Source organism: Petaurus breviceps, unplaced genomic scaffold, assembly GCF_028583685.1.
Source record: "Petaurus breviceps papuanus isolate PSGF00001 unplaced genomic scaffold, PetGlider_PUasm1.0 90823, whole genome shotgun sequence".
In the NCBI taxonomy this organism is placed as follows: domain Eukaryota; kingdom Metazoa; phylum Chordata; class Mammalia; order Diprotodontia; family Petauridae; genus Petaurus; species Petaurus breviceps.
Window position 1 is genome coordinate 22824582 of NW_027187352.1, and position 21355 is coordinate 22845936.

The 21355-nt window shown below is 36.4% G+C and overlaps 1 protein-coding gene across 1 annotated transcript in view; it reads right to left on the reverse strand.

Moving 5' to 3' along the window:
- GRM5 (glutamate metabotropic receptor 5) overlaps nt 1–21355 on the reverse strand; it is a 663694-nt gene that overhangs the window by 568250 nt on the left and 74089 nt on the right. The gene's annotated exons all lie outside the window — the stretch shown is intronic.

A 21355-nucleotide genomic window follows, 5' to 3' on the forward strand; every position in this document is an offset into this window, starting at 1 on the left:
TAGCTCTCAATCCATCTCACCACTGAATTTAATTGAATTGAGAGAAATCTTTTTTTTTAGCTTGTAGAAGTTGGTGGCTTGAAAGAAGGTATAGAAAGGGATAAACAGGACAGAAATAAGGAACAAGCAGGAGAAAGGGAAAGAAACAAGGATAATTGAGGGGTAACAGATTTAATAGATGCATTCTAGAAAGCATTGTAACAAACATCTAACCAGCTGAGTAAACTAATAAGCCTTGACAACATCAACCTCTGATTTCCCCAGTGATTTGTTTTCTGTTGAGTCCAAATTACCCAGCCAAGGTGTCCTCATAGAAACTTGACAACATCAGTGTAATGCCTTTGTTTGCGAAAGACTGCCAACTTTTCTGGCATCAAGTCAGTATTAGAAACTGTTACCAGGAGCTAAGGACACATCTAAATAGTACCAATAGCAAAGTCACTGTATACCCTTGGGCCAGTCATTCGATTATTTTTGGACATTATTCTCAGTTAATTGATAGAGTCCTTGTCACTCATTTTTATTTGTTTGTTTCTAGATTTCTTTTCTGCTCATCTAGGTACCAACTTTTCCTTCCTGTCTTAAACTTCTTTTTCACTTCTTCTGGAAAGCCCTCAGTTATCTTCACTAATTCCTCATACTTTTAATTATTTGTACTAATCAATGACATTTAAACTTTACTGCTGTATACTGTTGGTTAATTTTTATGAATTTTCTTGTCCCCCAAATAATAAAGTCAGCTCCTTGAAGGTAGGGTACAGGCTTTATCTAAATTTTGCATGTCCGCCAGCACCTATTACATTGCCCTGAAGATAGCTCAGCAGAAGTTTGCTGCATTGCATTGTAGATTATAAGTTTCTTGAATACAAGGACCATTTGATTTAATGTGTTTCATCTTTTTCTTTTGCCATACATATGGCAGGAAATAAATTAAAACTGCTCTCTTCAAAGTTACCAATTGCCTTTTAAAGGCCAAATATAACATTATTTTATCAATGGTCATCGCTCTTGACCTTTCTGACACTTTTGTTCAACAAATGTACGGTACTGCAATTGCAGGAACGGAGACTGAATATGTGCTATCATTGGTCTAGGCAACTTCCTTCTAGGTGAGGACACCATTATCGCAAGTTGAAATCTTCTCTGAAATTTGGTCTTACAGAGTTATCTAAGCACAAAGCTTGCCAATGGTTGTACAACCAATATGTGTTAGAGGTAGGACTCAAAAACAAGTCTTGTCAAATTTTTTATCCACTATACCATATAGTTATTCAATATAGAATGTATAATTATGTAAATAAGTATAAATCTATATAATATGTGTGTTTGGAGAGAGAGACAGAGAGATTTTTCTGATAAATGTATACAATCAAAAAATTTAGAGACTATTGGTCTAACCCAAACTCCCACCTATTACATACATTCCTATAAAAGTTTATGATTTTAGAGCAAAAAGAGGTTGGAGGTATTAAACTTACATGATCTTTTCTGACTGTTATAGCTACATGAGGTCAAGAACTGTTGCTTAATTGGATCTGAATTCTTAGTGCTTAGCACAGTACCTGGCACATGACACAAGAGCTCAACAAATGATCACTTCATTTATCTAGTTCAATCCAGAATTTGAATTTGAGCCAGGAAATGACACTAGAACATGTGTATGTATGTATGTATGCATGCGTGCATGTGTTAGCATGCTTACACATGTTACATGTGCTTCGGTGCATATGCTTGTACACACATGCACACATAGAGTGAATATGATGAATGTATTTGAAATTATTGTTCTGTATGTTCAAGCTCTTCCTCATTATCTTCCTCATACAAAGAGTGGGTCAGGTGACATCTATGGACTTAAAACTTTCCATTGGCTCCCTACTATGTCTTACATGATGTTCAAACTTCATGATCTTAAGGTGTCTGTGTGTGCATATCTCTATCTAGATAGAGAAATGCACACACAGACACCTTACTATATCTATATCTGCATCTATATCTATCTGTGTCTATATCTACATATGCATACATGTATGTATATGTCAGACTGCTGCAAACACACTACATGTGTACACACGTGTATACACACATATATATGTTTATGTAGTTATTTAGTCAGACTCCATTTGGGATTTTCTTAGCAAAGATACTGGAGTAGTTTGCCATTTCTTTTTCCAGATAATTTTACAGATAAAAAAACTGAGGTAAACATGAATACGTGACGTGATCAGAGTTTCACTGCTAGTAAGTATCTGAGGCCAGATGTTAACTCAGGAAGGTGAGATTCCTGATCCAGTCCTAGCACTCCAGCCACTGTGCCACCTAGTTGCCCATGCATATAAACATATGTGTGTATGTATTCGTATATGTAGGAATACATGCATGTATATAGGTTTACATGTATGAATAAAGAATGATAATTTGTGTTTTTCTTTCACTATCATCTTTTTTACACTTAAAGGTGCATTCTCCAACATTAAGTTATTAGCATTTTTTTCTTTTTAATCTTCTCTCTATTGTCAGTCTGTAATACCATGCATGAGCAACTTTCCAGAAGAATGCTACTATGAACAGCTTTTAAGCTTCTGATTACACAATATAGTGAACACTCTATTCCATAACAACTCAAAGCAAAACATTCACAGAATTCACAAAATTCACAAAAACATTCAAGGTACAGCATTCACAATATTATAACTTCTTCTACTCATGGGGCACACTAGATTAACTTAGTCACTTATTCAGCAATCAATTCCTAAGTATCATACACAAACCCTCCACCCCTAGGTCCCTAGTAAACTACAATTTCATCATTACTCAGTAACCATGGAGAGGTCTTTTCATCTTGACTTGGGGCCTGTTCTCAGATTCCCTGGATCCCCTTCCATGGTCCCAAATTCTACCTGGATTCACCAGACTGCCACCTGGGTTCAATGGCAGACATCTCCCAGTTCCTTGTCCAGATCTCTGGGTAGGTCCTGCTCCACACTGAAGTTCACAGGGTCCAGTCCATCTCAAATCTTTCAAAATTTCTGCTCCCAGGAATTCAAGGTTCAACCAAGCCACAAGCAGACAAAGTCTCAGCATCCTGGTCATGCTTCCTCAGTCTTCTTCTTCCTCAGTCTTCTACTGGGCTCCTGGGCTCCTCTGTCCCCTGGGTTCCTGGGCTCCTGGCTCCTGGGATCCTGGCACCTGGGTTCCTGGGGTCCTGTTCAGAAGAAGCTCTACCACCACAAGTTATCAGGAAATTCTGGCTCAGTTCTCGATTTTCTCTTCTGTAGCTGCTCTGCCACCAGATGCTGGTCCCAAAAAATTCTAATTGTGCCTCTCTGGGGCATTTCTTATATACACAGCATTAGCTATTTCCTGTTTCAGCCAATCCCTTCCTGTTATGTCAGGAACAGGGGTTCATACCTTCTTTTTCTTTCACAGAGGTTTGATTAGTTACTAAGTGCTAAGTACTGCTTCCTTGCCAATACAAAAAAGGGTGTTCAGATTACTATTACACAATCTCATTAGCTCACATAGTTTCAATTGTTTATCTATATAACCAGTAATCCATAGCATACCTCCACCTGAACTACAAGTATTTCAAATTCAAAATACTCAGGATCAAATTTATTGTCTTCCCAGAAAAATTTACTCTTCCTTATTTCTTTATATCTATCATTGGTATGCAGAAACAGAATGGCACAATGATTCAGGAAGAAATTCAGGAAGAACTGCATTAAACTGCACCTTTGACAAGTACTGGCTACAAGACCCTAGTAATATCCTTTAAAAGTCTCAGCATCCCAGAAAGTTGTCTGAGATTTTAAGTTGTGCAACAGGTATGTTGGTAGAGTTTCCTCATCAGGAGTCTTCTACATGAATGTAATTGCAAATAAAGTTTAAAAGAAATAATCAAATGCAGAAAAAAATTAATGTAACACTTCTCATTTCTGCTTTCATTGATTCTCCACCATGCCCACCCCCTTACTTTTCATATTCGCTTTTCAAGTTCTGGTAAATATATATATATATATATATAATTTTTTTTGAGGGAGTAAGGCAGGGCAATTGGGATTAAGTGACTTGCCCAAGGTTACACAGCTAGTAAGTGTCATTTGTCTGAGATCAGTTTTGAACTCAGGTCTTCCTGACTCCCTGTGCTCTATTCACTGCACCTCTTAGCTGCATCTGCAAATCTATCTTTAAAAGAATTCTCATACACACCTCTTCATTTTTATTCCAATTTGCAGAAACCTTGGATAGATTCTCAGTAGTTGCCTGACTAGACAAAAGACCATTCTCGGACAAGACTGGACCAATCTTCCCACCTTTATTTTCTTCTCCTCACAACTCATTTTGCAATCAGTCAACAAAAATAGATTAAATCTAACTAAGCTAACTATGTGTCAGGCACTCTGCTAAGATCTGGGGATGAAATAAGAGACAAAAGACAGTCCCTATCTTTAGTGAGCTCACAAGCTAATAGAGGAGATAAGGAGAAAATATATACATGTACGCACACACACATATATGCATACACATGTATACACACATATATGTGTATATATGCATATATACACACACAAGTAATTCGTATACTAGATAAATAGGAAATGAACAGAGTGGTGGAACTAGATATAAGAGATACTGGGAAAGGTTTCAGACAAATATTCCTTATGCACAGTATTGTAATGTGACCCATTAGCTCCGAAACCTCCCAAGTAATGTTCTGCATTAAGTAATTGTGTGCCTAGTGCTCACCATAGCACCTGGCTCATAGCAGATACGATAAATGCTAGTTGACCAATTTACTGATAATAAAACAAGAGAGGTAAATAATGAAGAGGCTTAAATGCCAGGTCAAGCACAGTGTATTTAAAGTATAAGCATTGGAAGCTGCTTAAAATTTTGGAAAAGGTCACCGAGAGATCTGGCAATGATGTGAAAGATTGAGTTCAGGAAGAATATCCAGAAGGCTACCAAAGGAGTTCAGGCAGGAGGTAATAAGTGTGTGAACCAGGGTGCAGCAGAAAAGGGGGTGAGGTTTGGATAGTTGTGGGAAGTCTTACAGATACATCGATTTCCATGCTACCCTATAGCAATCTCTCAAGGGAATCATAGGCTAAGATTATCTATCACAATTTCTTAGGAGATATTTATCTTTTGGAAGACTTCATGGGGATCTCACTTTCAAAGCTAAACCTGAATAACTACATTAGCAAATCATTAAACTGTCTTATTTACTACTGGTCAGAAATATCTTTAGACATTGAGCAAGATGCATTCTCCCTTTTGAGACATAAGGGAAAGATTCAATCGTTCCTGTACCGATGTGTCCAGATGTACAGGAGAATTAACAGAACTTTGGAGCTTGGAGAAACCTTAGAGGTAATATAATCTACTCCCCATATTTTACAAAGAAAATTTTCTCTCAGAAATGTATAATGTTTGTACAGTTTAGGAGCTGAGCTAAAGGTAGAATCCAGTTTACCAGAGTCCGAGCTTAGTGTTATTGCCCCTGAACCACTCTGACGCTATCATTTTAGAGGATCACTATTTATCGCCACAATCCTTGCCAGCTCTACAGAGATTACATAGGCAAAGATTATCTTTGGCTTCCCCTCTTATTCGCTCTTTCCAGGATCTTCTGCCAGTAGGTGATTGTCTTTGGCATCCCCTTCTCTTTGAGTATCCTTCTCCAGCCACATTTTATGTGAGCAGTCACAAGAAAGAATTCATTAACCAATCCTTGTGTGTGTGAATGACTGATAATAACTCATTGTTTCCCTGGTCAGAGAAGAACTGAATTTTAACAAAGGACTTTTAGATATGCAAACATTTTGCCAAATGCAAAAAAAGAAAAAGATTTTCAGGTACTGTGATGGGGGTATGGAAGGGATTTTTTAACTAAAAAAAAAAATTCTGATTAGTGGAATTTAAATCTGTTCCTAATTAAAGAACAAATTGACTTTCTAGTGACAGAAGTCCATTTTTTAAAATATTCAAACAGGGGTAATGAAGAGAAGAGAGAGGCAGCATGGTCACCTGTGAGGGCTGTAATAAAAGGATTACTATCTGATAACAGGCTGGACTACATTATCTTTAAGGTACCTCTGACACATAATTTTTGGGGTGAATTAAAAAATTTTCCTTTGCTTCTAATATCCCCCTATAGAGGTGTCTTCTAATCTTGCCATTCCACAAGGCTTACTTATATGTGGCAGTGTCCCATGGTTCAAATATTCCATGGGTTTTTGATTTGGCAGATGTGCTTAATCCCTATTCCAATGCAGGGGTCAAGGAGTTATCAATGTGGGACACTCTATATATTCTCAGCTATAGTTGATGTATTGCTTAATTTCGTGGCACTTTCATTTATTCTATACCTTGGTAGATGGTGAATTTCCACGTTTAAAATATGTAATATTTTGCTTTCAACCTCATGTTGACCATCTGTGACCTTAGCTAGCATGATCTTCAAATAAAAGGTTAATTATAGCTCATCTCAAGACTGTATTTGAAGCCTCTGCAGATTGCTGAAACCTACGGCTGGGTCTCCATTGACATGACATTTTAGACCTCATGCTCAAATCTATAGCAAAATGAGGCATCAAAGTAAGATTTTAATGGAGGCACACAATTTAGTCACTTAAAAAGATTAATGTCTATTCTTTATTGTTATCTTCTACAATTTTATTAGATGATGTCATACACAAGGGGTCCAAAGATAGAATGGTCCCATATATAACAAAAAAAGTCTATAACAGAACTTTCTATAGCAGCAAAAAATAATCCCCCCCAAAAAACTGGGATCAACATAGATGTCAATTGATTGGAGGAAACCTAAACATATTAGTACATGAATGTAGTACAAGAATAATGAAATATCACTGTTCTGTAAGAAAAAAATGTGAATATGAAGACTATAAAGAATTATGGAAAGACATATAAAGCTATTCAAAGTGAAATAAACAATGGTATTACCAGAAACCATGTATACATTGATTAATACTATAAATGAAAAGAACTAAAAAAAATCAGATCCAAACACTATAATTATAATGACTAAACTGGACCATGAATTAAACATGAATTTATTCTCCCTTTTTTTTCAGGGATGGGAGAGTTGGGGTGTAGAACATTGCAAAAATATCCTGTCCAGTTTAGTTGATATGAAGGTTCATTTTTGAGGAACTGTTTTTGGTGTTTTTATTTTATGTTCTTTGCCCAAAAAGGATAGCAGTCAGGATTGGATATAGAGGTAGCATGTTGGGAGAAGAACATATGTAAAATCAAATGAATAGGAACTTAAAATATAAGTTAAATTCTGTGGACTTTTATGGACACCAAATAGAGTCTAATTTATACTTCTGAAATGGTAGAGCCATAAAGGTCTTCAAAAACTATCTACTACAACTCTTTTGTTTTATAGTTTTCCAGAGATGTCAAATTCTCTCTTATCAATGTGCTTCTGACTTTCTAGGCTTTCCCATCATGCCTAACCTGCAGATTTAAAATGAAACATCCATCAGCCCTTGCAACTTTCTCACCTTGGAACAATCTTATGCTATGCTAGTTCCTCCTAGTATACTTCTTTGGATTAGGGGGTCAAGGCCTACCAAACGTCTTCCTGATTTCCTCTCTGCATGCCTCTTTCTGGCATTCACACCATGCTCCCTACTTCAAGTATCTTCTCTCAACCTTTTTTTTTTTTTGTTCTCCCTTTGTGTGTTATCTTCTCCCAGTAGAATGTAAGCTCCTTGATGGCACATAGCATCTTCTTTCTTTTTGTTTGTACTTGTATCCAGAATGCTTAGCACAATACTTGGAACATAATAAAAGTTTAATAAGTTTTTGTTGCCTGTACAGCATTAGTTAGAATGAACAATACAATTCTAATTTCCTGATTTCTAAGTTATTACTCCTCACATTTATTCTGTTTTCTTCTTTCGTTGCTAAATTTTGACTTTTCCCTGAAGAAATTATATACAAAGGAATCCCTTTATCCTCACATCCTAACAGTATCTCTGTCCATACATAAACTTTTCTTCATCTATTTTAATTGACCCTATTGTATGTCAGAGCAAAAGTTCAATTATTTGAAAAGAAATGATGAGTCAAACATTCCTTCAAGCATGTCCAAAAATAATCCTAGAACAGATTAATTAGAAAAAACATTTACTAAGCACACCTCAATCTCAGTTCTTGGTATTAAGAATAAAGGAGCAAAGTCACATGGGACTTCACATTTCTGAACCCTTACAAGGCTCAAGAGGAGAGATTGCATCAGGTATGCTAGGTATCATGAGATATGTTGGTCAAGTTAAGGCAAGGCCTTATGCAATATGTAATAAACCTTAAAGACAGCATGGCCCAGTAGAAATCATATTGGACTAGGAGAATATGGATTCTCATCCTGGTTCTACCTCAAACTACTTGCATGATTCTACTCATGACACTTAAAATTTCCTGGCATCAGGTTCTTCATTCTTAAAGTGGGGAGGTGGAATGTGATAATCTCTAAACTCCCCTCTCCCCTTTAACTCTGAAGTCCTATACTTATGTTAGAGCTCAGTCCCACACTTTCCCATTTAAAGGTGAAAGTTATCATAGAAATGGGATCTCTGAGAGAGAAATCTAAGTCTTCCCCACTCTTACCTCTGCCCTGAAATTCAAAATCTATGATCTTTTGATCCTATGATCTAGGACAACTTTTGTGGGTATCTAAGGACACATACATGGCAGGACTATTCCTGGGGAAGAGGGGGTGTTTGTTGATTGATCACAAGGAGAATCTTCTCCTACTCCTGTTAAGCACCCTGCAGCTTCCTACCAAAGGTTCTGCAGAAAACCAGAGCATTGGCAGGCAGGGCTATCACCACAGAGGAAGCTCAATTTGCTTCCCTCTTATCTTGAGGATTCAACAAGAATAGGTCATAGCAGGTTTCTTGACACTCCTTTCAAAGTCAAGGTACTTAGTATGCAAAACACTCAGAAAAGGTTAAACAACTTTCCGATAAATTAATTGACACAATTGCTGCACTGAACATATCTGAAAATGCCACATTAGAAGCTTGCTGATGAGAGCACAAGCCCCTGTACTACTCTTTCATGGTCTCCAATTAATCACATGGAAAAGTCCTTGTGGTGCAATGACCCTGTCTTATTACTGGGAGTGAGGGTTGAGATTAGGGTGAGGTGATGTGTGCTTGGGAGAAAAGTAGGTGTGCCACTGTGGAACTTACTGTGTGTTCATGTATTGCCTTATTGCAATCAAAAGTATTTCTTTGGGATTCATCCCTTATGGGGAGGAGCTCCAGCAATTCATGCCTACCTATATGGTTATGAGCTAGTCACTTAACCTCTCTATACTTGCTGAACTTGGAATTCAAATTCTGCCTTTTGCCAACTCCTAAAACGCTCATTTTGAGACCCTAGGCAAGTGACTTAAAATCTCTAAGCTTCAGTTTCCCCCTCTATAAAATTGGTATAATAATAACATTTAATTCCCAGTGTTGTTGTGAGGAATGAAGAGAACAGACACACACACACACACATACACACACGTCTGTGTGAAGATATATACAGATAGATGTATGTATTATACATAATCTTTATCTGCACAATATACATATACACATATATTTTTATGTTTATGTATGTGTGCACACAACCATATATACAAATATTCATGTATATGTGTGTGTTTGCAAACCTGAGTTATATATTAATGCTATTATTATTGATATTGTATATTTGTTATTATTATTAATTACTTTTATTATTGATATTGTTGCTATTGCTATATATTTATATTATATGTACACATAAATGTATACACACATATGTCTGTATGTATATATGTGTACACACTCACCATGTTTCTGGGTTAATTAAAGGAGGTGAAACAGTTTGGAATTAAAAATATCCCAATTAAAACATTCCTAATAGTTTGGTTCTTTCAGCCTCTGATTTTTCAAGTTTTGTTGGAACTAGCTGGATGGCATGCAAACTTAGGTAAGTCACATCAGGTTCATACCATACCAGGCTATTGAATCATTTTTAAAAGTATTATTAATAATAAAAATAATAAAAATAAATTAATAATAAAAATAACAATGACTAGCATTTACACTACAAAACCACATACACAAAAATATCACTTTACTCAATTCTCACAACTACCCTGGGAGGTGGGTGTTATTTATTATCCCCATGTTAGAGATGGGGTCAAGAGAAGTTAAGTGACTTGCCAAAGGTAACAAAACTTGTAAGTGGCTGAAGCAAGATTTGAATGGAAATAGTCTTAATTCCAGGTTTAACTCTCTGTGCACTATGACACCTAGCTGTACAAAATATGTGCTAAACAATGGTATATACACAAAGTATATATTGAGGGCTAAGTGAGAAAATCATTTCTGACTTGGGTTTTTGCTGGTGGTGGTGGTGTCTATAATCAGGGACTTAGACAATCATGATGGAAAGAAATTTGTAATTGGAGGATCAAAATTTGAATTCCATGCCTATAAGTTGCTACTCATGTGGTCCTGGGTACCAAGATCTTTGGATCTCAGTTTCCTCAACTAAAAAATTAATGAACTGAGTTAGATGATATCAAAGTTTTCTTCTGGTTCTATATCCTATACATGTATTATTGTCTATCTTGGCCACTAGGTGGTGCAGGGTTTAGAGCACCGGGCATAGAATCCCTCTTCTTCCTGAGTTCAAATCTGATCTCAGACAGTTACTTAGTAGCTGTGTGACCCTGAGCAAGTCATTTAAGCCTGTTTACCTCAGTTTCCTCATCTGTAAAATGAGCTATAGGGAAAAAAAAATGGCTAATCACTACAGTATCTTTGCCAAGAAAACTCCAAAAGGGGTGATAATGATAAATATTTGGACGGGACTGAACAAAAAAAAAAAAAAGCAGAATTATTTAGGAAAACAATAAGGTCATATTTCAGAGAGGTTAAGGAATGTTTCAGGAGCAGTCAAGTACCTTAAATCTAGGGAGATAAGTAAGACCAAGTGGTTAGGAGTCTGAGAATCAGGAAGAGTAACATAATCAGTCAGGTTAATTGCACTGCCCAGCTCAGAGGGGTTTATCTTATAACCAGTTTCAGAGTCAAGTCTGGGTGTGGGTGGGTCTAGGCTCAAAAGGGTGGATCAAGGCCAAGAGGAAGATAAGAATCCCTGAGAATCTTTCTCTTAGCAAAAGGCAAGCACTGAGATAACAGGATTACCAAGAAGCTCAACCCATGGTCTAATTTAAGTGCAAATTCACAAATAAATGTGGTTGAACCTTAGGTGTGAAATTGCCCAAATAAAAAAGAAGGGATATTTCCCAGAATTATTTGAATGTTTTATCAAGAGAGCAGCATCTTCAAGAGAGATATTTTTCTTTGATCATTGCCTAGACTAATTACAAGAGCTATTGCTTTCCAGGACCTTAACTCTAGTCATACTTTTAAATTACTGTAAAATAGGCTTCACAGTGTTGGATTTTTTTAAAACTTGCTACTGCTTTCCATTGTTACAATACTTCCATATTTTATAGGCATCTGGTGTAGTTATAGCAGAGATTGCTCTAAGAAATTAATATTTTGATGATGCACATGGTTTCTTTCTTTCACCTCAAGAAGCTCTTTCAGGTATTTTAAGCAACTCAAAGACCTTACCATTCAACATCCTTCTGGATCATTTCAATGAGTTTTAAAACATTTTATTAATATCTAAATTTGAACAAATTTAGAGTTTGATTATTAATATATTAATATTAATATATTAATATTAATTAACATATTAATTAACATATTAAGAGTGTGATCCTTACTGAACCTTCTTTCTTTGCAAATGAGCAAACTAAGAGCTGAACAGACTTTCCTTCAGAAATTGAGCATCCCTGGATCTCAATCAAGACAACATAATTCAGCCCTAATCCACTCAATTCCACACTGTCAAACATTAATATAACACACTGAAATTTCTATGTGGAGGTGACCTTGATGGCATCCCAGACTTGGAGAGGTAAGTCTTTAATGATGTCCTGCAGGGCTATGAAAATGTTCTGGTGGCTTTGAAAATGACACAAATGGCAAGTTCATTAAATTTGGGGATGACAAAGCAGGAAGGAGCAACAAACTTATAGGATGACAAAGTAAGGACTGTTTTTGCCAACAGGTTGGAATGAATGCCACATCCAAGAAGAGTAAATTAATGAATAGGGATCGTCAGTCACCCTACACTAAAATCTTTCTGTGATGCCTCTTCATAAACAAGCAGGTGACCCTGAATTTTCCAAAGCTACAACAGTAGAATGTAAGGTCTAGTCAGTCTTAGCAAGTTAGAAGGACTCTGGGGAAGCCATGAGTATGGATTCAGTTTCCTGAGGATCAATCAAGGGGGAAGGAAAGAACAGGCATAATCACCTACCCAGAAACAAGCACTGTGCTAAGAGGCTAAGTTTGTAGGATAGAGGTTAAGGTTTAGAGGATAGAGAAAAAGTCACAGAGTCAGGTAACCCTGGGCAAGTGGCTTCAACTCTCAGTGACACAGGTAATACTCTAACACTTTACGTTGCAGAACAGTTGCCTATATGCATTGGTAAAGGGAGTTTTTCTACTAGGAACTGCTTAAATTGATGAAACCACAGGCCTAACCATATCGCTGCCAAAAACAAAAATCACCCCTGAAATGGCCAACAGCATTACTGCACTGATGGCAGAAGGGGGAAGTGTGTTACTCATCCTAATTCCATTTTGGATTAAGTATAAAATATGAGTGATAATGTCTAATAGACACCTTGTTTTTATAAAGGGCCACATATTTTGCAAATCATTTTCCCATTTAGCATCTCATCTGTAATTCTGCATGTGGGTTCTATAATTCAACAGAGTAAGTATTGCATGGAGGAGAAATGACAGCATTTTATGTGGAATAAACATAAGGATTTTAGAGGACTTCGAACTTCATATAAGTCCTGGGTAAGAAGTTGCTGCTAAAATAACTGAAGAAATCCCAAATAGTAGAAATTACTTTATTGATTTATCATAGGTTAAATGTCTACTATGTACAAAGTATGATACACTACACTAGGGGCGAAAAGGCAAGTGATCTGCCTTTGAAGGGCTAGCAATCCAGTAGTGAGAGAATGAAAGGAGAAAAAATAGCACTTTATACATTGCATGTAATAACAACACAAGAAGAATATAATTATTACAGCAGAATGGAATATGATAAGACCACAAGGGAGATACAAAGCATTAGGCCTGAAGAAAGAAGTTATAGGGAAACTATGAATGATATGCAACCCAGAGGGAAAGGCCTCCAACAGGTCCCTTTTCCTTGCTGATTACAAGTAAATCTCAGTTATTCAAATATAGTGACTACAAAATGTGATGTTCTTTCTCTTTCTGGCCCCTGTGAAGAGTCTAAAACCTCTGATCCAGCAATGCATTATTGAATATATTCCCCAAGGAAGTCAAAGACAGAAAGTTTCATGTAGTGTATACAAAAATATAAATAGAAGAACTCTTTGGTGTCAAAGAAAACAAAAAGAGTGCTTATCGATTGAGAAATGGCTAACCTATCTATGGCATATCAGAGTGCTCGTCCGTTTTGTATTGAATCATAAAATGGGTAAATCACTGGAGGGGAAGATATTGGCAAAATCCTGCTTTGGAAAGGAATTTCAACTTGATCTCTACAATTTTTTTTTTTTTTGCTAATAATGGGATATATGGTGTGAAGAATACAAGACATTTAGGGAACCACAGAAAGAGGTGTATGAAATCATGAAAATTGAATAAGTAGGACCAAAAGAAGACTGCATTAACATTATGTAAACCAAAAGAGCACAAAAAGAAGGCAAATTTCTTACTAAGCAGAAATCCAGTAATGATACTCTAGATCTGAGTTTCTTAAACTTTTTGTCCTCCCAACTCCTTTTCATGTTCTGGCAGGGTTCCTTCATGACACATCACCAGAGGGCATGCACAGTGCAAAGTGCACATATTTTGTGTTCAAAACCAAGGCTACAATGAAGTTGCACTATGCAACAGGGGCAAGGGCTGCCAGAAACACCTCAGATTAATTACGTATTTAATTTTCAATTAATTTTTGATTGTTGCACATTCAGAAACCTTTTACTGTTGCCAAATTCTCTGTAATCCCATATGGGGTCGCAACACACAATTTAAGAAATGCTGCTATAGATAATGAAACTTACCTCTTTTCAGCAGAGAGATGGAGGATTTTGAGGTGAGAATGTTGTATACACTGACATAGTGATAACCATTGTGGTTGGTATTCTGCTTAATTTTTTTTTTCATTACAAGGGAGGATTCAATCTGGAAGAGGGAAGATTTCACCTACCCTCTAAGAAATAATTGTGAGGCAAAGATAAAAGTAGTGCAGCTTGGTGGTGCAGTAGATATAATGCTGAGCCTGGTGTCAAGAAGACCTGAATTAAAATCCAGCCTCAGTTACTAGCTATGTGACCCTGGATAAATCACAACCCTATTTGCTCCAGTTTCATTATCCATAAAATGAGCTGGAGGAGGAAAGGAAAAAACCAATCCAGTATCTTTGACAAGAAAATCCCAAAAAGGGGTTACAAAGAGTTGTATACAACTGAAAATGACTAAACAATAATAAAAGATGAAAGTAATCAATAAAATGCATTTTCAAAAAGGAAGAATTTAAAGAGACAGAGAATGTAAAAAAGGTGAGAACAGAGTGAAGAAAGTGAATATAGAGGGACACATCAAATACTAGCTCTGTCTTTTACAGTACTAGCCAAAAACAAAACAAACAAAACAACAATAACCAAAAAAATCTGTGGTTTCGATCCATGAAAGAGAAATGACCAATTTGCTCCTTGTTCATGAGATTAATTATTCACCCTCAATGAAGTGCCCATGGGATAAATACTGGAGCCCAGGAGTATGGGCATGTAACACTTTCCAAAGGGAGATGTAATTAAAATTCCCAAAGTCACCTCCTGATAACTGTATCAAATTTGTCCATTTAAAAAGTCAATCCTTCCCCCTCAATATATCAAAATAATGACAATTCCAAGAAAGAAGAGATTTAAGAAGGAGAGTCTGGTTAGTTGGTATTGTAAAATGTTGTAAAGGGAGTCAGAGGAAATAGGGTTTAACAAAACACTATTGGATTTGGTGAATAGGTCATCGGTTTTCTCAGATAGAGGAGGTTGAATAAAGTCATGTGAATGAAACTCAGATTGTTAGGGAATGAGAAATGAATGGAAGGTGAGAAAGTTCATATGGTGAATTTAAATTACTCTTTTGAGAAAGTTTAACAGATGAAAGTATGATAATGGGACCTAGAGTCAAAGAAATAGCAGCATCAACAGAAGGATGCTTTGTTTTAAAGTTAAAGGAACATACTTGAGATTTCACTGAAAGAGAAAACTCCACCATGTAGAATGAGTAGATATCATAATTCTCAAAGCAAAAATCCTCAAAATATTCCTAATAAGTATTTGTCACTAGTAACATTCTAAAAATACAGTGAAAATACTTAGCTCAGTGGGTTTTTCCACTGAACTTAGCAAATATTTATTTTTTTTTCTAAAATAACCTTATTCTTAAAGTGAATAGCCACATGTGAGAGTCAATATTGAGAACAGAAGTATTCCAATGTGCTCCAATTTTCTTCTAGGCCTAATGTTACACTATTCTTGGCAATAGCAGAAGATTTCTGCAAGTACTAATTTTCACTTAACAGACTAATTTGCAAAAATGGCAATTATCATCTAAGCCTCTGGTGATACTGTCTGAATCAAGGTCTGTTTATTCAAAGAAATGCTTGAGTTACTTACTATAGACAGCCACAGTGGAAGATTCCTTATGATCTCTAGGAAACAATGTGACTGCAGTCCTCCAAAAGCCAGAAAAAACAATCTTATCAAAATAAGTCATTTGGGAAGAATTCAGTTATATCTTCTATTTATGGTCAGTAATGGAATTTACTTACAAAAATGTAATGTTTCTCATTCAGACACATTTTCAAATATATGAAGAGTTGTCATGTGGAAAAGTTTAAACTTGTTCTGTGTATCTCCACAAGGGAGAATTAGCATAAATTATGAGAAAATAGATTGCAGCTTAATATGAGAAACTTTTCAACATTCTACCTGTCAGGAAAAAAAGAACACAAAGACATCCTGATGAGGTAGTGAGTTCCTAATTACTGTGTCCAAGGAAAGAATGGATTATTACCTGACAAGGAAGATGGAAAGACATGGGAAATTCCTGCTTTGAAAAGGAATTTCAACTTAATAAAGTCTAAAAAAAGTTTTTTTTCCTATAATATAGATTTTTTAAAATAGTCCATATTGCATTATGTTTGGTTTTAATTTAGTATTTTATTTTTCCCCAATTACTGGTAACAATTTTCAACATCTGTTTTTTAAATTGAGTTCCAAATTCTCTTCCCCCCTCCCCACATCACATTATGCTTGAAATAATTTCCCAGGATTGCCCATATTATTTTTGGATGGCTCTAATAATTATCCTATGATACAGATTGATAAATAGTTAATATACACACATAAACATATCAATTCATCCCCATGTATACCCATTGATATCAATATAACTATAGACATAGAGAGGGGGAAGGGGAAGGGAAGGAGGGAGAGAGACAGAGTATTATAGATATCCTGATACATTTCTACATAAATCTGTACCCATAAAACTGTATCACAAAATCATTGGCCTTCCAGAGTTAGAAAGGACATCCGTGGTCATTCAGTCCAATCTCAGCCTGCACAATCATGTCTTCTATGATATCCATGACAAGGGGTGATCTGTTTGGAAACTTCCAATATGGTGATTAGGGAGGTGCTGGGGTTGGCAGGCACCGCAGTAGTCACTCCACTTCCGAAGAATTCTGTATTTTTATACATACATATAGGTGTGTGTACGTGTATGTGTCCATATATACACACACACACACATGTGCACAGACATAGTGTGCATGTGTATATATATCTGTGTATATATGTGTGTGTATGTATACATGTATATATAGATAGATATTTGTATCTCAAGATTTTTCATTTCAAAAAAGTGCTGCAGATGGACAATGAGCTGGGCCCAGAATTTAAATGAAAAATGGATTAGATATTTGGAAAATAACGTGGCACTTCTAATGACAAGCTGTTCATGATGTCAGGAGCCAATCTATTTTAATAGCAATATTCTTTTTATCATTTTCTGTGGCTTTCAGTCATGTGTCATCATGATCTGAGAAAAAATCAAAATTGCAGGTGACATAGAGAATGACCAAAAGATTCATGCTGGCTCTAAGCAGGCTGCCACATATTACCAGGAATGATCTGTTCATAGGAAGTGATATAAAGGCATTGTTAGCTACATGTGATTAGAAATGGAGAGTAGACCCTCAAGCAGCGAGTGTTCGGGATAATGAATGGAGAGTCTAAGTGTTATACTGAGGTGTGAATAGCAACAACAAAAACAAAACAAGTCTAAACAAAAATAAGAAGGCACTTAATGTATTGGCTATTTCCTATTTTGAGAATTTAGAGACAAACTTGCATGATTAATTAATGTACATTAATTTAAGTCAGGCATGGATAGGTTATCATCCTTATCCACATGTCATACTCACATTGATGAGATTATAGTTCTAAGTATCATCTGGTCACAAAGTAAATATTTTCATTAGAAAATTTTAAGGCTGCTGAAGCACACATACCCATATTCATTCTCTCTATCTCTGTCTCTGTCTCTCTCTTTTGCACGCACATGTGGACACCCACACCCATACACACACCAATGCCATCATCACTTGGTCCCCAAATTTGCTAATACAGGTTTCATATTACTTTCGTTATATTATGGAGATCAATTCAAATGTAGATATAGATATCGAGATAATAGATATATATCTTAATATTTTCCCCCATTGAAATTTATACTCCTTGAAGGTAATCAATCAATAAACATTTATTAAGCACCTACTATGACTGCTTTTTGTTGTTTGTTGTTTTCCCCCTGTCGTCAGTGCTTTGCTTAAGCCTGGCACATGTAAATAGACACTGAGTAACTGTCAGCATTACCACCACCACCAGAAGTTTATCCTTAATATGTGCCAAGGATTTACTCAGAAATTTTCCATTATTAGGCTTTCAGTTGGGATGTATCTCCCATTGTATAGTATTCACTCATCATATATGTTATTTATAAGGTCCAGAGAGGCTGTCAGCAATGACATCAAACCCAGGAGGATTAGACAACAGTCCATTTTGACGACCTTCTCTCCACCCCCTCTTTCAGACTCTACTCATACTGAAGTCAACAGAAAGAAGAGCATCGATTCTTTGTTTCACAAAGCCCTGCAATTTCACTTTGATGTACAGCATTATCTCATTTTAAGTGAAACAAGTTTGTGGCCATATGTCAGGACTCCTTTAAAATGTCATGGGTCACTGTCATAATATAGAGTCACTGAGATCTTCAAAAATAGGTCAAGTATCACAGACTAATATAGATTCTAAGGAAAAATATTTAAAAAAATGTTTTCTTGGGGTTGTCCTTGGCTACCTACATAACTGAGTACTCTGAGATCCTGACTACCAAATCTTTGGCAGAACCTCTAACACACTTGGGAAACTGAAATTCTTTTCAACTTATTTGTGAAAAATCTTAATGCAATCTCCCATGCACTGATGAGAGCAGTCTATATAAATGTACCAAAGTCTAATCTTTTCTTCCAGGATGCCTTTGTACCTATCATACTGTCTATAATAAGGGTAAATATTGAGAAGCAGAATACCTCAGTTATACAGGTGAACTTAGGCCACTGTAGGGTCCAAAATATAATTCTTTGAGCATATACTTGAGGAGGGGAAAAAGAGATAATAATTCATATGCAAAAGGTTTCAATGGATTACAAATACAGTAAGTGTCACAGCATGATATGGGAACCAGAAGAGAGAAATTAATAAATTAATAGAAGTACACTGCCCCAAGAATTGGACTGATAATACTGCTGAAATTTTCCTGGTCAGATGATATGTGGAGAAGTATCTTGGGTTCTGAGGATCACATTTTAGAAAGAACACCCCTCAATGTAGAGACCACAGAGAAGATGACCAGGATAGTAAGTGGATTCAAAATCACATTTTAATAATAACTAGCATAGATACAGTGCTTTCAGGCTTGCAAAGAACTTTGCAAACATTAACTCATTATATATGACCCTATGAAGTAGGTGCTATTATTATTCTTAATTTTCTCATAAGGAAACTGAGACAGAAAGAACATAAGTGACTTGCTCAGAACCAGTCAGAAAGTGTCTGAGGTCAGATTTGAACTTAAATCTTGTTAACACCAGGAACGTGGCTCTAACCACTACACCACCTAGTTACCTCTGCAGATATGCCACAAGAAATAGTTGAAGAAACTAGGGAATTTTTGGATTACAGAAAAAAAAGATTTAGGGAGATACAACCATGTTCAAATACAGTGTGTCCCAATAGTTTTAGTTTAGTTTACAACCTTAATAAATGTTCAGACTTTTGGGACATGCTATATCTAAAGGTTTACTATGCAGAAGAGCCTTGCCATATGGGACATGCTATAATGAAAGGTTTACTTGTAGAAGAGGTATTGGCCTTGCTATCTTTAGTCTGAAGGACAAGACTGATTCCATTGAATAGAACTTTTATATATAGTTCAGTTCAACAGAAGAAAAAAAAAAAACTTCCCCCAAATTAGAGCTGTCCAAAAATGGAATGAGCAGGCAGCAGGGGATGAGAAGGGGGCGGGGGGAAGGGGATCACAGAAGGAGAGTGAGTTTCTCATCAGGAGAAACTAGAAAATAGAGGCTTTGGTTCTTTCTTGGGAGTGTTGTACAAGTTGACGTCAGAATTCCCCTCCAATTCTGAGATTTTCTGATCCTTGGATTCTAAGGTTTGGCATGAGATCATTTATAAGGGCCATTTTAGTTGCAATATCATTCAAGTCTTCATTTCAGAAGATAAATCACTAGATGACTTTTTAATTATGTAAACAAAGCCCTGCAGATTCTAGATTCAATTTATCTTCATTCAAGTCACCAGTATGTTAAAAGTAAGTGCCTAGATTATAAACTTATTATAGCTAGCTATCTTGTTCTTGTTCCTTCACTTGACTATAAACCCCATAAGGGCAGGGGCTCTTTATTAACAAAAGGTTTTATGACCTCAGTGTAATATTCTAACATAGTAGATATTTTAACAAATATTGAATTTTAATTTTTTTTTCACTAAAATTAAGGTTGGAAGAGCAATAGCAGTACTTAAAAAAAAAAATACTGGCAGGGTGGCCAGGTAGCACAGCGAGTAAGAGCACCGGCTCCAGTGTTGGGATGACCTGGGGATCGAATCCGGGCTCAGATACTTAGTACCACACCCAGAAATAAGTAGCCATGTAACCTTGAGCAAGTTACTTAACCGCAATTGCTTAGGGGTGGCCAGGTGGCTCAGTGAGTAAGAGCATCGGCCCCAGAGTCAGGATGACCTGGAATTGAATCCAGGCTCAGATACTTAGCACCACACCCAGAAATAACTGGCCTTGTAACCCTGAGCAAGTTACTTAACCCCGATTGCTGTAAAAAAAAAATACTGGCAGCATGACCCAATTGAAAAAAATGCTAGATTTAGAATCAAAGAACATTAATTGAATCCTGATTTAGATTCATAAATTTGTGACCACAGGCAAATGACTTTAATACTTCAAGCAGCTAGTTGGCACAGTAGATAGATACAGCTGAGCCTTTACCATGATGTGGAATACAACTCAAGACTCTATCATGATTTAAACTTCTATTTTTTACATTTTAAAATTCATGACAATGTTGATATACAAAAGTTTCACTGTGGCTAAGTTTGTGTGAATTCAACTTTGCACGGAATATGAATCTCCTTGCCCTACTCCCAGGGAGTGGGTATAGTCATTCACTCAGAAAGCTGAGGCTTCAGAGTACAAAATATGAGGAAAATTCCTGCTAATGTCTAGGCCTGGACAATAGATGGGGGACCACACTACAGTAGGTGCTGTTTAGAGGAGGGAAAGAGGAAACAAGCAATGAGTTGAAAGACTGAGGGCCCTAACAGGTATTACATATTTTTATACAAATAAAAAAAAAAACAACAGCTTTGATGTCAAATCAAAGACATCATCAAAACGGGTATAGGGTGGCCAATGACCCCTGGATTTCACTGCAGCATGGCTGTTATTGCTGAGGGGGAATAAGTTATCTGTGGGTAACACCATGAAGAGCAGAGATCTTCATGGCAAGTGTCTTTGGCAAAGTTCCTCTGGGCAGTCATCAG